Source organism: Carcharhinus amblyrhynchos, unplaced genomic scaffold (assembly GCF_965287045.1).
Source record: "Carcharhinus amblyrhynchos unplaced genomic scaffold, sCarAmb.v2.hapA chromosome_103, whole genome shotgun sequence".
Lineage (NCBI taxonomy): Eukaryota > Metazoa > Chordata > Chondrichthyes > Carcharhiniformes > Carcharhinidae > Carcharhinus > Carcharhinus amblyrhynchos.
The window spans coordinates 660,970-683,879 of record NW_027649843.1 but is presented as its reverse complement, the minus strand read 5'-3'; the positions used below and the strand labels follow the sequence as shown (position 1 = coordinate 683,879).

Here is a 22,910-nt window from a genome sequence, read left to right as displayed (position 1 = left end):
CTCGGTTCCCGGCTTGGGTCACTGTCTGTGCAGAGTTGCACCTTCTCCCTGTGACTGGGTGGGTTTCCTCTGGGTGCTCCGGTTTCCTCTGAAGGACGTGCTGGTTGGGTGCAGTGGCCGTGCTGGGCTCCCCCTCGGTGTGCCCGGGCGGGCGACTGGGGGATTTTCACAATAACTCCATTGCAGTGTAATCCCACTTGTGTTACTAATAAATAAACTTGAAGATATATCCATGGACAGAGATTCTTTAAAGAACAGAGAGAGTATGCGAGCGGCGTTGGTGTTGTCCTCAATCTCTGTCACCAGTGTGTGTTTCCAGTATAACTATCGGGTGGTTATTGGGAGCATTCTCAGCTCAACAGCTCCTGCCCCCACTCATACCCTCAGTTCTGATGGCACAAACAAGGTGTTATTCAGATTAGGAATTCAATATTTATTTGTGTTTCTTTCTCTTCTCTTATACTCCTCTGTTTGTGGAAAACTATGACTTTGCAGATTAGGTTGATTGAAAATAAGAACATAAGAACATAAGAAATAGGAGCAGGAGTCGGCCATCTAGCCCTTCGAGCCTGCCCCGCCATTCAATAAGATCATGGCTGATCTGTCGTGTCTCAGTTCCACTTTCCCGCCCTCTCCCCATAACCCTTAATCCCCTCTCTTATCAAAAACCCATCAACCCGCGTCTTAAAAATATTTAGCGAGGCAGCCTCCACCACTTCAACGGGCAGAGAATTCCAGAGATTCACCACCCTTTGAGTGAAGAAGTTCCTCCTCAACTCTGTTCTAAACCGCACCCCCCCCCTTTATCCTGAGGCTGTGCCCCCTAGTCCTATGGTTTCGATATAATACGGACAGGAATTAGACAGGCGCACTGTGATGTGGATCCCTGGCATTGCCAAGCCAGATTGTGGGACTTTGTTTGTACGATTATACTTCTAGGAATTATTTGTGGTCTTTTGGTTAAGATCGAGTGTAGTATCAATGTGCTGCACTTGGTTAAAGTCATTAAGTTACATTTCAGCTTCATTTGAAGCAATTTTTTTAAAGTGACACCTTGTCCTTTTGGCTAAGAGGCAAATGAGATAATGCCTTGGAGGAGGAGGAGGAGGAGGAGTGACCAGCCCAGGAGGTGGGAGCCCTGTCTGGTCAGCTCGGATCGGGAATGTCCCAACTTGTTGGGACTCTGAATTGGCTTTAATTTGACTTGATTGGATTGGAATAAAGTAAACAAAGAAAAAATTCCTGGAGAAATGTGTTTCTAATGTGTGGTTTCACAATCCAGGAGGAGGATTTCTAGTGTTCTCTTCTGAGCAGGAAGCTGGTACTGAGTGTTACTTTTAGTAACTGCTCAGTGTCATTGATGAGTGTTCCTTCTCTCTCTCGTAGAGAGGTGGAGGAAGGGAACACAGTCTGAGTGGATTGTCAAGAAGTTAACAAAGGAAAGATTGATTGTTGGAGGCAGATTGTTTGCGTTGCTTCCTTTTGTAGTTATTTAGAATGACCCTACAGACAGAGGTCAGTTGATCCATCGAGCTGGCATCAGCTCTCCCAAAGACAATATTACCTGGGCTCACCCCCTCCCTCACTGCTCGTTCATTGTTACCCTGTGCATTTTAGTATGGCTAGGCCAACTGACCTACACAGTTTGGGACACTAAGGGGCAATTTAGCATAGCCACTCCACTGAACCTGGACATCTTTGGACTGTGGGAGGTAACAGGAGCACCCGGAGGAAACCCACACAAACATGGAGGGAATATCTGGGGTGCATGAGGCCCTTAATTATACCGGCTGCTTTGCCAAGGCAGCAGGAAGTGTAGACGGAGCCAATGGATGGGAGGATGGGTTGCGTGATGGATTGGGCTACGTTTATGACCTTTTGTAGATCCTTGCAGTCTTGAGCAGAGCAGGAGCCCATACCAAGCTGTGATACAACCAGAAAAAATGCTTTTCTATGGTTCATCTGTAAAAGCTGGTGAGAGTCATAGCTGACGTGCCAAATTTCCTTAGCCTCCTGAGAAGGTAGAGGCGTTGTGTGCTTTCTTACCTGTAGTGTCGGCATGGGGGACATAGAACATAGAACATAGAACATTACAGCGCAGAACAGGCCCTTCGGCCCACGATGTTGCGCCGACCAGTTACAAAAACAATGACCCACTAGCCTATACCAATCCCTTTTCGTCCATAAACCTATCCAGAGATCTCTTAAACGCCCCCAAACTAGACGCATTTACAACTGCAGCAGGCAGGGCATTCCAATCCCTCACCACCCTCTGGGTAAAGAACCTACCCCTGACAACCGTCCTGTAGCTACCCCCCCTTAATTTAAAGCTATGCCCCCTCGTGCTGGCTTTCTCCATCTGAGGAAAAAGGCTATCACTGTCCACCCTATCTAAACCTCTAATCATCTTATATGTTTCAATAAGATCCCCTCTTAGCCGCCTTCTTTCCAACGAAAACAACCCCAAATCCCTCAGTCTCTCCTCATAGGACCTCCCCTGCATACCAGGCAACATCCTGGTAAACCTCCTCTGCACCCTCTCCGAAGCCTCCACATCCTTCCTGTAATGTGGGGACCAGAACTGCACACAATACTCCAAGTGCGGCCGCACCAGAGTTTTGTACAGTTGCAACATGACGCTGCGACTCCTAAATTCAATCCCCCTACCAATAAACGCCAAGACACCGTACGCCTTCCTAACAACCTTATCTACTTGATTCCCAACTTTCAGGGATCTATGTACACATACACCTAGATCCCTCTGCTCCTCCACTCTATTCAAAGTCCTCCCGTTAGCCCTATACTCGACACATCTGTTGCTCCTACCAAAGTGAATTACCTCACACTTCTCCGCATTAAACTCCATCCGCCACCTCTCGGCCCAGCTCTGCAACCTATCTAAGTCTCCCTGCAGACTATGACACCCTTCCTCACTATCTACCACACCTCCGACTTTGGTGTCATCAGCAAATTTACTAATCCACCCAACTATACCCTCATCCAGATCATTTATAAAAATTACAAACAACAGTGGCCCCAAAACAGATCCCTGAGGCACACCACTCGTAACCGAACTCCATGATGAATATTTACCATCAACCACCACCCTCTGTCTCCTATCTGATAGCCAATTCCTGATCCAACTTCCTAGATTACCCACAGTCCCATACATCTGCATTTTCTGCAGAAGCATACCATGGTGAACCTTATCGAGCGCCTTACTAAAATCCATATATACCACGTCAACTGCCTTGCCCCCATCCACCTCTTTGGTCACCTTCTCAAAAAACTAAATAAGGTTAGTAAGGCACGACCTACCCGCTACAAAACCATGCTGACTATTTCTAATCAATTCATTACACTCCAAATAACTATAAATCCTATTCCTAATAATTTTTTCTAAAACCTTGCCCACAACAGAAGTAAGACTCACCGGTCTATAATTCCCGGGGAAGTCTCTGTTCCCCTTCTTAAACAATGGGACAACATTCGCTATCCTCCAATCCTCCGGGACTACACCAGAGACCAATGATGACCTGAAGATCAGAGCCAGAGGCTCTGCAATCACCTCTCTAGCCTCCCAGAGAATCCTAGGGTAGATCCCATCCGGACCAGGGGACTTATCTATTTTCAGCCCCTCAAGAATTTCCAGCACATCCCCTTTATCGACCGTAATACTGTCTATTTTACACCCCTGCAACCCAATGTCCTCCTCAGCTATATTCATGTCCCCCTGTGTGAACACCGAAGAGAAATATTGGTTCAATACTTCTCCAATCTCCTTCGGTTCCACACACAACTTCCCCCTGCTGTCTGTAACTGGCCCTAATCTTGCCCTGACCAACATTCTGTTCTTGACATATCTATAGAACGCCTTAGGATTCTCCTTAATCCTATCAGCCAAAGTCTTCTCATGTCCTCTTTTAGCCCTTCTTAGCTCACTCTTCAACTCCCTCCTAGCCAATCTAAAGCTTTCTAGTGCACTATCTGAGCCCTCCAATCTCATCCGAACATAAGCCTCCTTTTTCTTTTTAACCATCGACTCAACTCTTTTAGTGCACCACGGTTCCCTAGATCTACCAAATCCTCCATGCCTGACAGGGACATACCTATCAAGGACTCGCAGTAGGACAAGGGGATGTTTTCCTTGTTGGTGATTGGACATCTAAAAATTTCAAGCTCTCGACCTTTTCTACTTCATCCCCGTTGATGTAGCCAAGGGTACGTTCCCCTTTACACTCCCTGAAGTCGATGACAGTCTGCTTTGTTTTGTTGACGCGGAGGGAGAGATTATCGTTACTGCACCAGTTTAAAAAGGGCTGCAGGGAAAAGCCTGGGGACTACAGGGCAGTGAGACTCGGTACGTTGTCAGATGGTGTTTTGAGAGACAGGATCTACAGGCATTTAGAGACACAAGGACTGAGCAGGGCCAGGGCTTTGTGAGTGGAAAATCATGTCTCACAGATTTGATTGAGTTTATTGAAGGGGTAACCAGGAAGGTAGATGAGGGCAGTGCAGCTGATGTCATCTACATGGACTTTAGTAAGGACATTTGACAAGATAGATTGTTTCATAAGGTTAACTCTCATGGATTCAAGGTGAGATAGCTAAATGGATACAAAATTGGCTTGATGACAGAAGCCAGAGGATAGTTGTAGAGGGTTGTTTTTGAAACTGGAGGCCTGTGACTAGCTGTGTGCCTCAGGGATTGGTGTTGGGTCCACTGTTATTTGTCATTTATATTAACAATTTGGATGAGAATATAGGGGGCATGGTTAGTAAGTTTGCAGATGACACCAAAATTGGTGGCATAGTGGACAGTGAAGAGAGCTATCTCCGATTGCAATGGGATCTTGATCAATTGGGCCAGTGGGCTGATGAATGGCAGATGGAGTTTAATTTAGATAAATGTGAGGTGATGCATTTTGGTAGATTGAACCAGGGCAGGATTTACTCAGTTAATGGAAGGGTGTTGGGGAGAGTTACAGAACAAAGAGATCGAGGGGTACATGTTCATAGCTCCTTGAAAGTGGAGTCACAGGTGGACAGAGTGGTGAAGAAGGCATTCGGCATGCTTGGTTTCATCGGTCAGAACATTGAATACAGGAGTTGGGACGTCTTGTTGAAGCTGTACAAGACATTGGTAAGGCCACACTTGGAATACTGAGTACAATTCTGGTCACCCTATTATACAAAGGATATTATTAAACTAGAAAGAGTGCAGAAAAGATTTACTAGGATGCTACCGGGACTTGATGGATTGAGTTATAAGGAGAGGTTGGATAGTCTGGGACTTTTTTCTCTGGAGTGTAGGAGGCTGAGGGGTGATCTTATAGAGGTCTATATTGGCTAGGAGGGAGTTGAAGAGGGAGTTAAGAAGGGCTAGAAGAGGGCATGAGATGACTTTGGCTGATAGGATTAAGGAGAATCCTAAGGCGTTCTATAGGTATGTCAAGAACAGAAGGTTGGTTAGGGCAAGATTAGGGCCAGTTACAGACAGTAGGGGGAAGTTGTGTGTGGAACCGGAAGAGATTGGAGAGGCATTGAACCATTATTTCTCTTCGGTGTTCACGCAGGACGATATGAATGTAGCTGAGGAGGTCACTGGGGTGAAGGGGTGTAAAATAGAAAGTATTGTAGTTGATACAGAGGATGTGTTGGATATTCTAGATGGGTTGAAAATAGATAAGTCCCCTGGTCCAGACGGGATTTACCCTAGGATTCTATGGGAGGCAAGAGAGGTGATTGCAGAGCCACTGGCTCTGATCTTCAGGTCGTCGTTGGTCTCTGGTATAGTACCGGAAGATTGGAGGACAGCGAATGTTGTCCCATTGTTTAAGAAGGGGAACAGAGACTTCCCTGGGAATTATAGACCAGTGAGTCTTACTTCTGTAGTGGGCAAGGTTTTAGAAAGAATTATTAGGGATAGGATTTATAGTTATTTGGAGAGTAATGAATTGATTAGAGATAGTCAGCATGGTTTTGTAGCGGGAAGGTCGTGCCTTACTAACCTTATTGAGTTCTTTGAGAAGGTGACCAAAGAGGTGGATAGGGGTAAGGCAGTAGATGTGGTATATATGGATTTTAGTAAGGCGTTTGATAAGGTTCACCATGGTATGCTTCTGCAGAAAATGCAGATGTATGGGATTGGTGGTAATTTAGGTACTTGGATCAGGAATTGGTTAGCAGATAGGAGACAGAGGGTGGTGGTTGATGGTAATTATTCATCATGGAGTTCGGTTACGAGTGGTGTGCCTCAGGGATCTGTTTTGGGGCCACTGCTGTTTGTAATCTTTATTAATGATCTGGATGAGGGTATAGTTGGGTGGATTAGTAAGTTTGCTGATGACACCAAAGTCGGAGGTGTGGTAGATTGTGAGGAAGGGTGTCGAAGTTTGCAGGGTGACTTGGACAGGTTGCAGAGCTGGGCCGCGAGGTGGCGGATGGAGTTTAATGCGGAGAAGTGTGGGGTAATCCATTTCGGTAGGAATAACAGATGTGTTGAGTATAGGGCTAACGGGAGGACTTTGAATAGAGTGGAGGAGCAGAGGGATCTAGGTGTATGTGTACATAGATCCCTGAAAGTTGGGAATCAAGTAGATAAGGTTGTTAAGAAGGCGTACGGTGTCTTGCCGTTTATTGGTAGGGGGATTGAATTTAGGAGTCGCAGCGTCATGTTGCAACTGTACACGACTCTGGTGCGGCCGCACTTGGAGTACTGTGTGCAGTTCTGGTCCCCACATTACAGGAAGGATGTGGAGGCTTTGGAGAGGGTGCAGAGGAGGTTTACCAGGATGTTGCCTGGTATGCAGGGGAGGTCCTATGAGGAGAGACTGAGGGATTTGGGGTTGTTTTCACTGGAAAGAAGGCGGCTAAGAGGGGATCTTATAGAAACATATAAGATGATTAGAGGTTTAGATAGGGTGGATGGTGATAGCCTGTTTCCTCGGATGGAGAAATCTAGCACGAGGGGGCATGGCTTTAAATTAAGGGGGGGTAGTTATAGGACGGATGTCAGGGGCAGGTTCTTTACCCAGAGGGTGGTGAGGGACTGGAATGCCCTGCCTGCTGCAGTTGTAAATGCGCCTAGTTTGGGGGCGTTTAAGAGATTGGTGGATAGGTTTATGGACGAAAAGGGATTGGCTTAGATTAGTGGGTCAATTTTTTTTTTAAAAATAAGACTGGTCGGCGCAACATTGTGGGCCGAAGGGCCTGTTCCGCGCTGTAATGTTCTATGTTCTATGTTCTATGTCTATAAAATAATGAGGGGCACAGATCAGCTAGATAGTCAATATCTTTTCCCAAAGGTAGGGGAGTCTAAAACTAATGGGCAGAGGTTTATGGTGAGAAGGGAGAGATACAAAAGGGTCCAGAGGGGCAATTTTTTCACACGGAGGGTGGTGAGTGTCTGGAACGAGCTGCCAGAGGTAGTAGTAGAGTGGGGGGGTACAATTTTTTTCTTTTTAAAGGAGTTTAAACTGTTACATGGGTAAGATGGATATCGAGGGATATGGGGCAAACACGGGCAATTGGGGTTTAAAACAAAGGGTGGCAAAGACAAGTTGGACTGAAAGGCCTGTTTCCACGCTGTCAACCTCTCTGACACTAATTCCTCAGATACCTTTATTTACTGGCTTCCTATTGGAATAGCCAATGCCCTGGGGACGGTGTTGTAAGGGGAAAAATCAGAATAAGTTAGTAAGATTTTTAAACCATTAAACATTCATGGCTTTGTGAGTCTTGTCTGTATTTCTGAGGGTATCGGTCACCTCGAAAACCCCATTTTCCAACCAAGGCGGGTTGTGCCTGATTTTCCATATGTCCCTAGCCATGGTGTGAATTCGGAAAATTACCCAGTTAGTAAACTGACTTACTGAAAAATGAAATGAAATAAAGAGCGGGGGAAGTGGGATTATTAGTAAAAGGGAATTGTGAGAAGAGATATATTTAATTCTGATTAATGAGCAGAATGAAGTCATTTCCAGAAGTGGATGGGCTTTTCCGATGATTCAGTTGCCCAGTGCCCTGCTGAGTGTAATCGGGAAAACATGGGCTGAAACTGAAGATTGTCCGACTGGATCCAAGTGGGATGGTGTGGGGTGGGGGGACTGTGCCAAATATTACCGATGTGCCTCCAGCAACAAGATAGGCGACCCTGCCAGCTCTTAGACTAACTAATGGAAATGGAAGGGTTTCCAGCAAACTGAGCGGGCACCTCACCATGGACAGGTCACCAATAAAACCTGACAGCACCCAGTGAGATGGTGACTGGCTGGGGTTTTCCCCATTGAGTGATGTACCACCAAGGAGGTGGGGACATCCTGCTTTAACAACTTCAGAGAAATCATTATCTGAACCATTCAAATAGAGATGTGGCTTGATGAAGGTTGTCTCGCTCCTAACTGCACATCTAGTGGGTATGGCTGCCTCTGTGTTATCAGTAGGTAACCCCAAAGATGTGCTGTTAGGCTGATTGGAGGTAATAAATTGTCCCTAAATTAGTTTCCCTCAATGTGGATGGCCATAATCATAGATAAGGGTCATGGCTGCAGGGGGTACTGGTAATGTTAAAATGGCGACGCAGGCTCGTTGGGCCAAAGGGCCTGTTTCCCGGGCTGTTTTTGTTCTTTGTAACCTTTATTCGTGAGTTGGAGAATCAGTGTCACATCCCTGTCTGATTGAGCTTTGACTTTGAGAGCACTTTATCAGTGAGTTTATTTAAATAGTTCAATCCTTGCATGATGTAATATTTAATTTCTGATTCAGATTTACAGGATATCAGAATTTTGGATCGGACTCCTAACGCTGATCAAGGAATGTTAATATTTTTACAGGATTTGGACAACATTACTCGACAGAATGTAAGAACAACAGAATTGATCGTGGCGAAGGAACGTTACAGCAGATATGTGGTTTTAAGAATGTTCTGTTTGTTCTGACTCTCCATTATAGATCGAAGGAAAAGGGCCATTTGACTTTGTGATTGGTGCCTGCCCACAGAACACTTCTGTACGCCATCGTCCAGGTAAGAGCTGCTAACGGCTTGGGTGGCTTTAGTTCAGAAACCAAGGCTGTGAATCAAAATCAGCATATGGAAGGTTCCAGCGGATGGAAAAACATTGCCCTCTCCCTGACAGCTCTCTCTGCTCCGTTTGTGGTTACTGCTTCAATCCCCTCTCTGCCTTCCCACTCCCTCTGGGAAACAAACTCCCCATCAAAGTGCCTTCACTGCCTGATTGAATTGGTTTCCTGCTCACATTCATTGTTAGCTGTCCTTCATGATGAACACTGAGACATCTCCTGAGGAATGCTACACAATGCAGGGCACTGTTAGTGCTGACATTAATATGAACACTCCTGGAACATGAAGCCTTTCCAGTGATATTCACACCTCAGGAATAAACAAACTGGAAGCTTATTGTTCGATCATCACAGAAACTGCTGGAAAATCTCAGCAGGTCTAAAAGCCTCTGTGGAGAGGGAACAGAGCTGATGTTTCTCTGGGTGACCCTTTATCCGAGCTGAAGACACTTCTTAAGATTTATTTTCATTATTTCCATTGATTCGGTTTTCAAATCCCCCCATTTTTTCTATCTTTCTTCCCTTACCAATGTCTGCCCTTCCCCCACCACCCCCACCTCCCCACCCCCACCTCCCCACCCCACCCCCACCTCCCCACCCCACCCCACCCCCACCCCCACCTCCCCACCCCACCCCCACCCCCACCTCCCCACCCCATAGAACATAGAACATAGAACATAGAACATAGAACATAGAACATAGAACATTACAGCGCAGAACAGGCCCTTCGGCCCACGATGTTGCGCCGACCAGTTACAAAAACAATGACCCACTAGCCTATACCAATCCCTTTTCGTCCATAAACCTATCCAGAGATCTCTTAAACGCCCCCAAACTAGACGCATCTACAACTGCAGCAGGCAGGGCATTCCAATCCCTCACCACCCGCTGGGTAAAGAACCTACCCCTGACATCCGTCCTGTAGCTACCCCCCCTTAATTTAAAGTCATGCCCCCTCGTGCTAGCTTTCTCCATCCGAGGAAAAAGGCTATCACTATCCACCCTATCTAAACCCCTAATCATCTTATATGTTTCAATAAGATCCCCTCTTAGCCGCCTTCTTCCCAACGAAAACAACCCTAGATCCCTCAGTCTCTCCTCATAGGACCTCCCCACCATACCAGGCAACATCCTAGTAAACCTCCTCTGCACCCTCTCCAACGCCTCCACATCCTTCTTGTAATGCGGGGACCAGAACTGCACACAGTACTCCAAGTGCGGCCGCACTAGAGTAGTGTACAGTTGCAACATTACACTGCGACTCCTAAATTCAATCCCCCTACCAATAAACGCCAAGACACCGTACGCCTTCTTGACAACCTTATCTACTTGATTCCCAACTTTCAGGGATCTATGTACACACACACCTAGATCCCTCTGTTCATCCACACTATTCAAAGTCCTCCCGTTAGCCCTATACTCGACACATCTGTTGCTCCTACCAAAGTGAATTACCTCACACTTCTCCGCATTAAATTCCATCCGCCACCTCTCGGCCCAGCTCTGCAACCTATCTAAGTCTCCCTGCAGACTATGACACCCTTCCTCACAATCTACCACACCTCCAACTTTGGTGTCATCAGCAAATTTACTAATCCACCCAACTATACCCTCATCCAGATCATTAATAAAAATTACAAACAACAGTGGCCCCAAAACAGATCCCTGAGGCACACCACTCGTAACTGCACTCCATGATGAATATTTACCATCCACCACCACCCTCTGTCTCCTATCTGATAGCCAATTCCTGATCCAACTTCCTAGATTACCCACAATCCCATACATCCCACTGCAACCCCACCCCACCCCCACCTCCCCACCCCACTGCAACCCCACCCCACCCCCACCCCCACCTCCCCACCCCACCCCACCCCCACCCCCACCTCCCCACCCCACCCCCACCCCCACCTCCCCACCCCACTGCAACCCCACCCCACCCCCACCTCCCCACCCCACCCCCACCCCCACCTCCCCACCCCACTGCAACCCCACCCCACCCCACCCCCACCTCCCCACCCCACCCCACCCCACCCCCCCACCCCACCCCACCCCCACCTCCCCACCCCACTGCAACCCCACCCCACCCCACCCCACTAGGGTGTTACCTGTTCCAGGTTGTCCTCTGTTACACTGTTTACCATGTCCTGCCCACTAACACATTCTGATCAGTTAATATCCACTATCATCACCCCCTCAGCCACCATCATTTACATTCCCTTTCCCTTTTTGTCGGTGACATCTTCGTCAATCCCTCCCTGACCATCACCTCTCACTGGCCCTGTATCCAGCCCCCACAGTGCCCCCACCCCCTCCCCTCCACTCCCCACTCGGTTCCTCACCACAATGATATCAATCTCAGACTGTTTCCAATGGTCTGAGCTCTGGTACACGGTCATGGGGATTTAACACGTTAATTCTGTTCTCTCGCCACATGTGTTGTCAGATCTGCTGAGATTCTCTGACATGTTCTGGTTTGAAACAGAAAGCAGTGCCTGATGAGACACCAGGAAGCAGGAAGTAGGTTAGAACGAGGCAGGAGAGCACCATCTATATCCTTCATTTGGTTTTTTAATCAATCTTTCTAACTTAGAATCACATCTCTGCTGATCGATTCAAGATCCTGAAATCTCAGCCTTGACTGATGAATACGTCACTTGTTTTCTCCCTCATGGTTTATTACATAAGCAATGAAGGTGTTTAAAATCACCTCCTGATGGATCGGCCTCTTCCCTGTGTGGAACGGTATCCCACAGTCTTTTACTGTCTGTCTGTTTAAAAGGTGAGTCAGGAGCCAATAACATCTCATCAATCATTTGGATGAGGGAACCAAATGTAATATTTTCAACATTCCTGATGACATCAAACTTGATTTGATTTTGTTTTGATTTATTTCTGTCACGTGTGTCAGTATACAGCGAAAAATAATATTTCTTGTGTGCTGTGCAGACAAAGCATACCATTCATAGAGTACGGGAGGAGGACAGGAGAGAGTGCAGAATATAGTTACAGTCATAGCGAGGGTGTAGGGAAAGAGCAACTTAATATAGGGTCAAAAGTCAGATGGAGCAGGTGGTGAAGAGGATGTTAAGAGGTTTTAAAGCGATTTAGACAAATTGAGTGAATGGACAAATATATGACAGATACAATATAACGAGGGTAACGGGAAATTTTCCACTTCAGATTGAGAAGTAGAACGGCAGAATATTATTTAAATAGTGACAGATTGAGGAATGTTGACACGCGTGCTAAATTGCCCCTTAGTGTTTGAAGATGTGTAGGTGAGGTGGATTGGCCTTTAGTGTCCCAAGACATGTTTGTTCAGGGGATTGGATGAGCTAAATTGCCCCTTAGTGTCCCAATATGTGTACGAGACATAGATTGGCCATGCTAAATTCCCTTAAATGTCCCAAGATGTGCATGAGATGTGGATTGACCAGGCTAAATTTCCTTTTCAGCCCCAAGATGTGGTTGAGAGGAGAATTGAACATGTTAAAATCCCCTCAGTGTCCCAAGATGTGTAGTTTAGGTGGATTGGCCATGCTAAATTGTCCCTAAATGTCAAAATATGTGTATGAGAAGCGGATTGGCCATGCTAAATTGCCCCTTAGTGTCCCAAATGTGTAAGTTAGGTGGATTGGCCATGCTAAATTCATCTTAATGTGCCAAGATGTGTACGAGAGTTGTGTAGGCAGGGCTAAATTCCCCCGAGATGGTCAGGTGTGAATAGAGATTGTGCCCCATCCTGGCACTGCCCAAAGGACACCTCACCCTGCCCTTGGCCTCCCGCCCACTTTCAGTGACAGACTGATTGTGCCGGAAATCCGGCGCTAGTAAAATGGAGCTGCTGGCAAAAACCAGTGATGGTCGTGTAAAAGGCTTTGTGCCTGATTTTACCATCTCACTGCACCCAAAACTGGGCACAAGGTAAAATCAGCTCTACAGACTCTCCACTGGAATATTCCCCAGAAACTCACTGACTCTGTGCTGTAATCCCTTCCTCCTGGGACAGTGACAGGGTTTAGTTCTTCTCCCATTTCAATGGAATATTCTCTGGCAGTTTTGCCAATGTGATACCACCACAAAGTACATTCCCCGTGACTCTCCCTCATCGCCGCTTCCCGTTGGCTCACAACTTCGTTATCCCAGTTCCTTTGACATCGTTCCATTTCCTGTGACGATGCAAACTTCCAATTCCACACTTCCTCAAGTCAGAATCCTCAGTCTCCACCCCTCGGCCCTCATCATCATACAGTCAGAGAATTCCTACTGTGTAGAAGGAGGCCATTTGGCCCGTCAAGTCTGCACCGACAATCCTATCCCTGTAACCCCACATATTTACTAATCCACCCACAGCTAAGGTTAATTTAGAACAGCCAATCAACCTGACCCTCACTTCTTTGGACTGTGGGAGGAAACCCACGCAGACACGGGGAGAATGTGCAAACTCCACACAGACAGCGACCTGAGCTGGGAATCGAACCCAGGTCCACGGTGAGGCAGCGAGGCTAACCACTGTGCCACTGTGCCCGCCCCAGAACGTCCCTGGGTCTTATCATGACTGACGGGGCCCAAAGCTGTTTAAACACATTTCCTCCACTTCCTTCTCCTTTCTCCCAAAACCGTGACAGGGTTGAGTTGCTCTCAGAGTTCCCCACACCCCCCTGAGTGTTCAGTGGAATATTCGGTCGGTTTCGCCACCTCCAACGTGATGCCACCTCTCAGTAGGTTTCCCCCACCCTGACATTCCGACACTCTGGAAGGACCATTCCCCGCTCGATCCTCAATCACCCACAACACCCCGTCCCCTTCCAACATGAGAGAACATGTAAAACCTTTACCCCTCCTCGGGTCAAAGCCCTAAACACACTTCCCAATGAAACCCGTTCACCAATCTGCTGTTCTCACTCTCTCCAGATGTGCCTTTTATCTTCTCGCGAGTCCCAGTACTACTCGCTCTGAGCGTGGCACCCGATATTCACCCAATCCTGTTGTCTGTCCTACCACAGGAACAGAGGGTAAAGTGGTTATAGTGTCACTGGCCTCTTTATCCAGAAATCCTGGGTCTTTGGTTGGACAATGGTGAAATTCGAATGCAATAAAAATTTGGAATTATATTTGATGATGACCATCAAACCATTGGTCGATTGTCATAAGAATCCAGATGGCACTCTGAAGCCCTTTAGAGAAGGAAATTTGACTCGCTCTTGCCTACATGCGACGCAGTGAGGTTTGGGTATAAATGCGAGACCAGCCAGAGATGCAAATGTTTCATGAATGAACACCCCAGCAAGATTGGTCCTTGCTCACCAGATTCGGTACAGGCCAACTTCCATTCCTGGGACCTCAGGACAAACCCCCTCACGCAGAGAGACACAGACCGTACTGCACCCGACCGAGATGGGTCCCCTTTACTGACCGAGGGGCTGACTAATCAACTTCAACTCAGCCAATGAGGGGGCTCCCACTTTGGCTTTGTAGATTTGCATTCACGAAATAAACAGGTGATTTACACAATGAAATACTATTACATTTCAAACTTTCCTCAGTTCTGTGACAAGGTCATTGACCTGAAATGATCATTCTGCTTCTTCCTCCAGAGATGTTGCCTGACTTGTTAAATATTTCCAGAATTTTCTGTTTTGATGAACAAAGTCTCTGTTTTCTCATCAATCAGGGAAGACCATTTTTGAGTTTCATCGTATCCTTCAATATGCAAAACCGAGAGAAACTGAGGAGTGCCCCTACTTCTAGCTATTCGCGGATCCAGAAACCTTAACCCAAAATGATATAAGTGATGCCTCACGCTTTCTGGAGGTACGGGCACACTTTCCACCATGGATGTTACCAATCAGATTTGATTGTTGGTTCTAGGGCTCAATGCAGAAATTGTCCGGTCCTGCTGATGGTGCACCCACGCTGCAGGTTTCCCATTGAGAAGGGGAACATTCAATAGAACAGCACATTGCCAACGATCGGACCTGAAAGATCCTGCACCAGCAAACAGTGCACCAGCTCCCATTGACACCAAACACAGCACGGAGAGGGAAACAGTGCACCCACTGACACCAAACACACCACGGAGAGGGGAACAGTGCACCCAGTGTCACCAAACACACCACGGAGAGGGGAACAGTGCACCCACTGACACCAAACACACCACGGAGAGGGGAACAGTGCACCCAGTGTCACCAAACACACCACGGAGAGGGGAACAGTGCACCCACTGACACCAAACACACCACGGAGAGGGGAACAGTGCACCCAGTGACACCAAACACACCACGGAGAGGGGAACAGTGCACCCACTGACACCAAACACACCACGGAGAGGGGAACAGTGCACCCAGTGTCACAAAACACACCACGGAGAGGGGAACAGTGCACCCAGTGACACAAAACACACCACGGAGAGGGGAACAGTGCACCCACTGACACCAAACACACCACGGAGAGGGGAACAGTGCACCCACTGACACCAAACACACCACGGAGAGGGGAACAGTGCACCCAGTGTCACAAAACACACCACGGAGAGGGGAACAGTGCACCCAGTGTCACAAAACACACCACGGAGAGGGGAACAGTGCACCCAGTGTCACAAAACACACCACGGAGAGGGGAACAGTGCACCCAGTGTCACAAAACACACCACGGAGAGGGGAACAGTGCACCCAGTGTCACAAAACACACCACGGAGAGGGGAACAGTGCACCCAGTGTCACAAAACACCCCACGGAGAGGGGAACAGTGCACCCAGTGACACCAAACACACCACGGAGAGGGGAACAGTGCACCCACTGACACCAAACACACCACGGAGAGGGGAACAGTGCACCCACTGTCACCAAACACACCACGGAGAGGGGAACAGTGCACCCAGTGACACCAAACACACCACGGAGAGGGGAACAGTGCACCCAGTGTCACAAAACACACCACGGAGAGGGGAACAGTGCACCCAGTGTCACAAAACACCCCACGGAGAGGGGAACAGTGCACCCAGTGTCACAAAACACACCACGGAGAGGGGAACAGTGCACCCACTGACACAAAACACACCACGGAGAGGGGAACAGTGCACGCAGTGACACCAAACACACCACGGAGAGGGGAACAGTGCACCCAGTGTCACAAAACACCCCACGGAGAGGGGAACAGTGCACCCAGTGACACAAAACACCCCACGGAGAGGGGAACAGTGCACCCAGTGACACAAAACACCCCACGGAGAGGGGAACAGTGCACCCAGTGTCACAAAACACCCCACGGAGAGGGGAACAGTGCACCCAGTGACACAAAACACCCCACGGAGAGGGGAACAGTGCACCCAGTGACACCAAACACACCACGGAGAGGGGAACAGTGCACCCACTGACACCAAACACACCACGGAGAGGGGAACAGTGCACCCACTGACACCAAACACACCACGGAGAGGGGAACAGTGCACCCACTGTCACCAAACACACCACGGAGAGGGGAACAGTGCACCCAGTGTCACAAAACACACCACGGAGAGGGGAACAGTGCACCCAGTGACACCAAACACACCACGGAGAGGGGAACAGTGCACCCAGTGACACCAAACACACCACGGAGAGGGGAACAGTGCACCCAGTGACACCAAACACACCACGGAGAGGGGAACAGTGCACCCACTGACACAAAACACACCACGGAGAGGGGAACAGTGCACCCAGTGTCACAAAACACACCACGGAGAGGGGAACAGTGCACCCAGTGTCACAAAACACACCACGGAGAGGGGAACAGTGCACCCAGTGTCACAAAACACACCACGGAGAGGGGAACAGTGCACACACTGACACCAAACACACAACGGAGAGGGGAACAGTGCACCCAGTGTCACAAAACACACCACGGAGAGGGGAACAGTGCACCCAGTGACACAAAACACACCACGGAGAGGGGAACAGTGCACCCAGTGTCACAAAACACACCACGGAGAGGGGAACAGTGCACCCAGTGTCACAAAACACACCACGGAGAGGGGAACAGTGCACCCAGTGTCACAAAACACACCACGGAGAGGGGAACAGTGCACCCACTGACACAAAACACACCACGGAGAGGGGAACAGTGCACCCAGTGACACCAAACACACCACGGAGAGGGGAACAGTGCACCCACTGACACGAAACACACCACGGAGAGGGGAACAGTGCACCCAGTGACACAAAACAGACCACGGAGAGGGGAACAGTGCACCCACTGACACAAAACACACCACGGAGAGGGGAACAGTGCACCCAGTGACACCAAACACACCACGGAGAGGGGAACAGTGCACCCACTGACACCAAACACCCCACGGGGAGGGGAACAGTGCACCCAGTGTCACAAAACACACCACGGAGAGGGGAACAGTGCACCCAGTGACACCAAACACCCCACGGAGAGGGGAACAGTGCACCCAGTGACACCAAACACACCACGGAGAGGGGAACAGTGCACCCACTGACACCAAACACACCACGGAGAGGGGAACAGTGCACCCAGTGACACCAAACACACCACGGAGAGGGGAACAGTGCACCCAGTGTCACAAAACACACCACGGAGAGGGGAACAGTGCACCCAGTGACACCAAACACACCACGGAGAGGGGAACAGTGCACCCAGTGACACAAAACACACCACGGAGAGGGGAACAGTGCACCCACTGACACCAAACACACCACGGAGAGGGGAACAGTGCACCCAGTGTCACAAAACACACCACGGAGAGGGGAACAGTGCACCCAGTGTCACAAAACACACCACGGAGAGGGGAACAGTGCACCCACTGACACAAAACACACCACGGAGAGGGGAACAGTGCACCCAGTGTCACAAAACACACCACGGAGAGGGGAACAGTGCACCCAGTGTCACAAAACACACCACGGAGAGGGGAACAGTGCACCCAGTGACACCAAACACACCACGGAGAGGGGAACAGTGCACCCAGTGACACAAAACACACCACGGAGAGGGGAACAGTGCACCCAGTGTCACAAAACACACCACGGAGAGGGGAACAGTGCACCCAGTGTCACAAAACACACCACGGAGAGGGGAACAGTGCACCCACTGACACAAAACACACCACGGAGAGGGGAACAGTGCACCCAGTGTCACAAAACACACCACGGAGAGGGGAACAGTGCACCCACTGACACCAAACACACCACGGAGAGGGGAACAGTGCACCCAGTGACACAAAACACACCACGGAGAGGGGAACAGTGCACCCAGTGACACAAAACACACCACGGAGAGGGGAACAGTGCACCCACTGACACAAAACACACCACGGAGAGGGGAACAGTGCACCCACTGACACAAAACACACCACGGAGAGGGGAACAGTGCACCCAGTGACACCAAACACACCACGGAGAGGGGAACAGTGCACCCAGTGACACAAAACACACCACGGAGAGGGGAACAGTGCACCCACTGGCACCAAACACCCCACGGAGAGGGGAACAGTGCACCCACTGACACCAAACACACCACGGAGAGGGGAACAGTGCACCCAGTGACATCAAACACCCCACGGAGAGGGGAACAGTGCACCCACTGGCACCAAACACACCACGGAGAGGGGAACAGTGCACCCAGTGTCACAAAACACACCACGGAGAGGGGAACAGTGCACCCAGTGACACAAAACACACCACGGAGAGGGGAACAGTGCACCCACTGACACCAAACACACCACGGAGAGGGGAACAGTGCACCCACTGACACCAAACACACCACGGAGAGGGGAACAGTGCAACCACTGGCACCAAACACACCACGGAGAGGGGAACAGTGCACCCAGTGTCACAAAACACACCACGGAGAGGGGAACAGTGCACCCAGTGTCACAAAACACACCACGGAGAGGGGAACAGTGCACCCAGTGTCACAAAACACACCACGGAGAGGGGAACAGTGCACCCAGTGATACAAAACACACCACGGAGAGGGGAACAGTGCACCCAGTGACACAAAACACACCACATAGAGGGGAACAGTGCACCCAGTGTCACAAAACACACCACGGAGAGGGGAACAGTGCACCCAGTGTCACCAAACACACCACGGAGAGGGGAACAGTGCACCCAGTGTCACAAAACACACCACGGAGAGGGGAACAGTGCACCCAGTGTCACAAAACACACCACGGAGAGGGGAACAGTGCACCCAGTGACACAAAACACCCCACGGAGAGGGGAACAGTGCACCCAGTGACACAAAACACACCACGGAGAGGGGAACAGTGCACCCAGTGACACCAAACACACCACGGAGAGGGGAACAGTGCACCCAGTGTCACAAAACACACCACGGAGAGGGGAACAGTGCACCCACTGACACCAAACACAACACGGAGAGGGGAACAGTGCACCCAGTGTCACCAAACACACCACGGAGAGGGGAACAGTGCACCCAGTGTCACAAAACACACCACGGAGAGGGGAACAGTGCACCCAGTGACACAAAACACCCCACGGAGAGGGGAACAGTGCACCCAGTGACACAAAACACCCCACGGAGAGGGGAACAGTGCACCCAGTGACACCAAACACCCCACGGAGAGGGGAACAGTGCACCCACTGACACAAAACACACCACGGAGAGGGGAACAGTGCACCCAGTGTCACAAAACACACCACGGAGAGGGGAACAGTGCACCCAGTGACACAAAACACACCACGGAGAGGGGAACAGTGCACCCAGTGACACCAAACACACCACGGAGAGGGGAACAGTGCACCCAGTGACACCAAACACACCACGGAGAGGGGAACAGTGCACCCAGTGTCACAAAACACACCACGTAGAGGGGAACAGTGCACCCAGTGACACAAAACACACCACGGAGAGGGGAACAGTGCACCCAGTGACACCAAACACACCACGGAGAGGGGAACAGTGCACCAGGTGTCACAAAACACACCACGGAGAGGGGAACAGTGCACCCACTGACAGAAAACACACCACGGAGAGGGGAACAGTGCACCCACTGACACCAAACACACCACGGAGAGGGGAACAGTGCACCCAGTGTCACAAAACACACCATGGAGAGGGGAACAGTGCACCCAGTGACACAAAACACACCACGGAGAGGGGAACAGTGCACCCAGTGACACAAAACACCCCACGGAGAGGGGAACAGTGCACCCACTGACAGAAAACACACCACGGAGAGGGGAACAGTGCACCCACTGGCACCAAACACACCACGGAGAGGGGAACAGTGCACCCAGTGTCACAAAACACACCATGGAGAGGGGAACAGTGCACCCAGTGACACAAAACACACCACGGAGAGGGGAACAGTGCACCCAGTGACACAAAACACACCACGGAGAGGGGAACAGTGCACCCAGTGTCACAAAACACACCATGGAGAGGGGAACAGTGCACCCAGTGTCACAAAACACACCACGGAGAGGGGAACAGTGCACCCAGTGACACAAAACACACCACGGAGAGGGGAACAGTGCACCCAGTGTCACAAAACACACCATGGAGAGGGGAACAGTGCACCCAGTGACACAAAACACACCACGGAGAGGGGAACAGTGCACCCAGTGTCACAAAACACACCACGGAGAGGGGAACAGTGCACCCAGTGTCACAAAACACCCCACGGAGAGGGGAACAGTGCACCCAGTGTCACAAAACACACCACGGAGAGGGGAACAGTGCACCCAGTGTCACAAAACACACCACGGAGAGGGGAACAGTGCACCCAGTGACACAAAACACCCCACGGAGAGGGGAACAGTGCACCCACTGACACAAAACACCCCACGGAGAGGGGAACAGTGCACCCAGTGACACAAAACACACCATGGAGAGGGGAACAGTGCACCCAGTGACACCAAACACCCCACGGAGAGGGGAACAGTGCACCCAGTGTCACAAAACACACCACGGAGAGGGGAACAGTGCACCCAGTGACACAAAACACACCACGGAGAGGGGAACAGTGCACCCACTGACACCAAACACCCCACGGAGAGGGGAACAGTGCACCCAGTGTCACAAAACACACCACGGAGAGGGGAACAGTGCACCCAGTGACACAAAACACACCACGGAGAGGGGAACAGTGCACCCAGTGTCACAAAACACCCCACGGAGAGGGGAACAGTGCACCCAGTGACACAAAACACACCACGGAGAGGGGAAGAGTGCACCCAGTGTCACAAAACACACCACGGAGAGGGGAACAGTGCACCCAGTGACACCAAACACACCACGGAGAGGGGAACAGTGCACCCAGTGTCACAAAACACCCCACGGAGAGGGGAACAGTGCACCCAGTGTCACAAAACACACCACGGAGAGGGGAACAGTGCACCCAGTGTCACAAAACACACCACGGAGAGGGGAACAGTGCACCCAGTGACACCAAACACACCACGGAGAGGGGAACAGTGCACCCAGTGTCACAAAACACACCACGGAGAGGGGAACAGTGCACCCAGTGACACAAAACACACCACGGAGAGGGGAACAGTGCACCCAGTGTCACAAAACACACCACGGAGAGGGGAACAGTGCACCCAGTGACACAAAACACACCACGGAGAGGGGAACAGTGCACCCAGTGTCACAAAACACACCACGGAGAGGGGAACAGTGCACCCAGTGTCACAAAACACCCCACGGAGAGGGGAACAGTGCACCCAGTGTCACAAAACACACCACGGAGAGGGGAACAGTGCACCCAGTGTCACAAAACACACCACGGAGAGGGGAACAGTGCACCCAGTGACACAAAACACCCCACGGAGAGGGGAACAGTGCACCCACTGACACAAAACACCCCACGGAGAGGGGAACAGTGCACCCAGTGACACAAAACACACCATGGAGAGGGGAACAGTGCACCCAGTGACACCAAACACCCCACGGAGAGGGGAACAGTGCACCCAGTGTCACAAAACACACCACGGAGAGGGGAACAGTGCACCCAGTGACACAAAACACACCACGGAGAGGGGAACAGTGCACCCACTGACACCAAACACCCCACGGAGAGGGGAACAGTGCACCCAGTGTCACAAAACACACCACGGAGAGGGGAACAGTGCACCCAGTGACACAAAACACACCACGGAGAGGGGAACAGTGCACCCAGTGTCACAAAACACCCCACGGAGAGGGGAACAGTGCACCCAGTGACACAAAACACACCACGGAGAGGGGAAGAGTGCACCCAGTGTCACAAAACACACCACGGAGAGGGGAACAGTGCACCCAGTGACACCAAACACACCACGGAGAGGGGAACAGTGCACCCAGTGTCACAAAACACCCCACGGAGAGGGGAACAGTGCACCCAGTGTCACAAAACACACCACGGAGAGGGGAACAGTGCACCCAGTGTCACAAAACACACCACGGAGAGGGGAACAGTGCACCCAGTGACACCAAACACACCACGGAGAGGGGAACAGTGCACCCAGTGTCACAAAACACACCACGGAGAGGGGAACAGTGCACCCACTGACACAAAACACACCACGGAGAGGGGAACAGTGCACCCAGTGACACCAAACACACCACGGAGAGGGGAACAGTGCACCCAGTGACACCAAACACACCACGGAGAGGGGAACAGTGCACCCAGTGTCACAAAACACACCACGGAGAGGGGAACAGTGCACCCAGTGACACCAAACACACCACGGAGAGGGGAACAGTGCACCCAGTGACACAAAACACACCACGGAGAGGGGAACAGTGCACCCAGTGTCACCAAACACACCACGGAGAGGGGAACAGTGCACCCACTGACACAAAACACACCA

General features: G+C 50.4%; 1 non-coding gene across 1 annotated transcript; it reads left to right on the top strand.

Moving 5' to 3' along the window:
• Positions 1 to 1,208: 1,208 nt before the first annotated feature.
• Positions 1,209 to 1,419, top strand: LOC145338590 (small nucleolar RNA U3). The gene has a single exon (XR_013885847.1). It is a non-coding gene; the product is annotated as a small nucleolar RNA U3 (small nucleolar RNA).
• Positions 1,420 to 22,910: the final 21,491 nt, after the last annotated feature.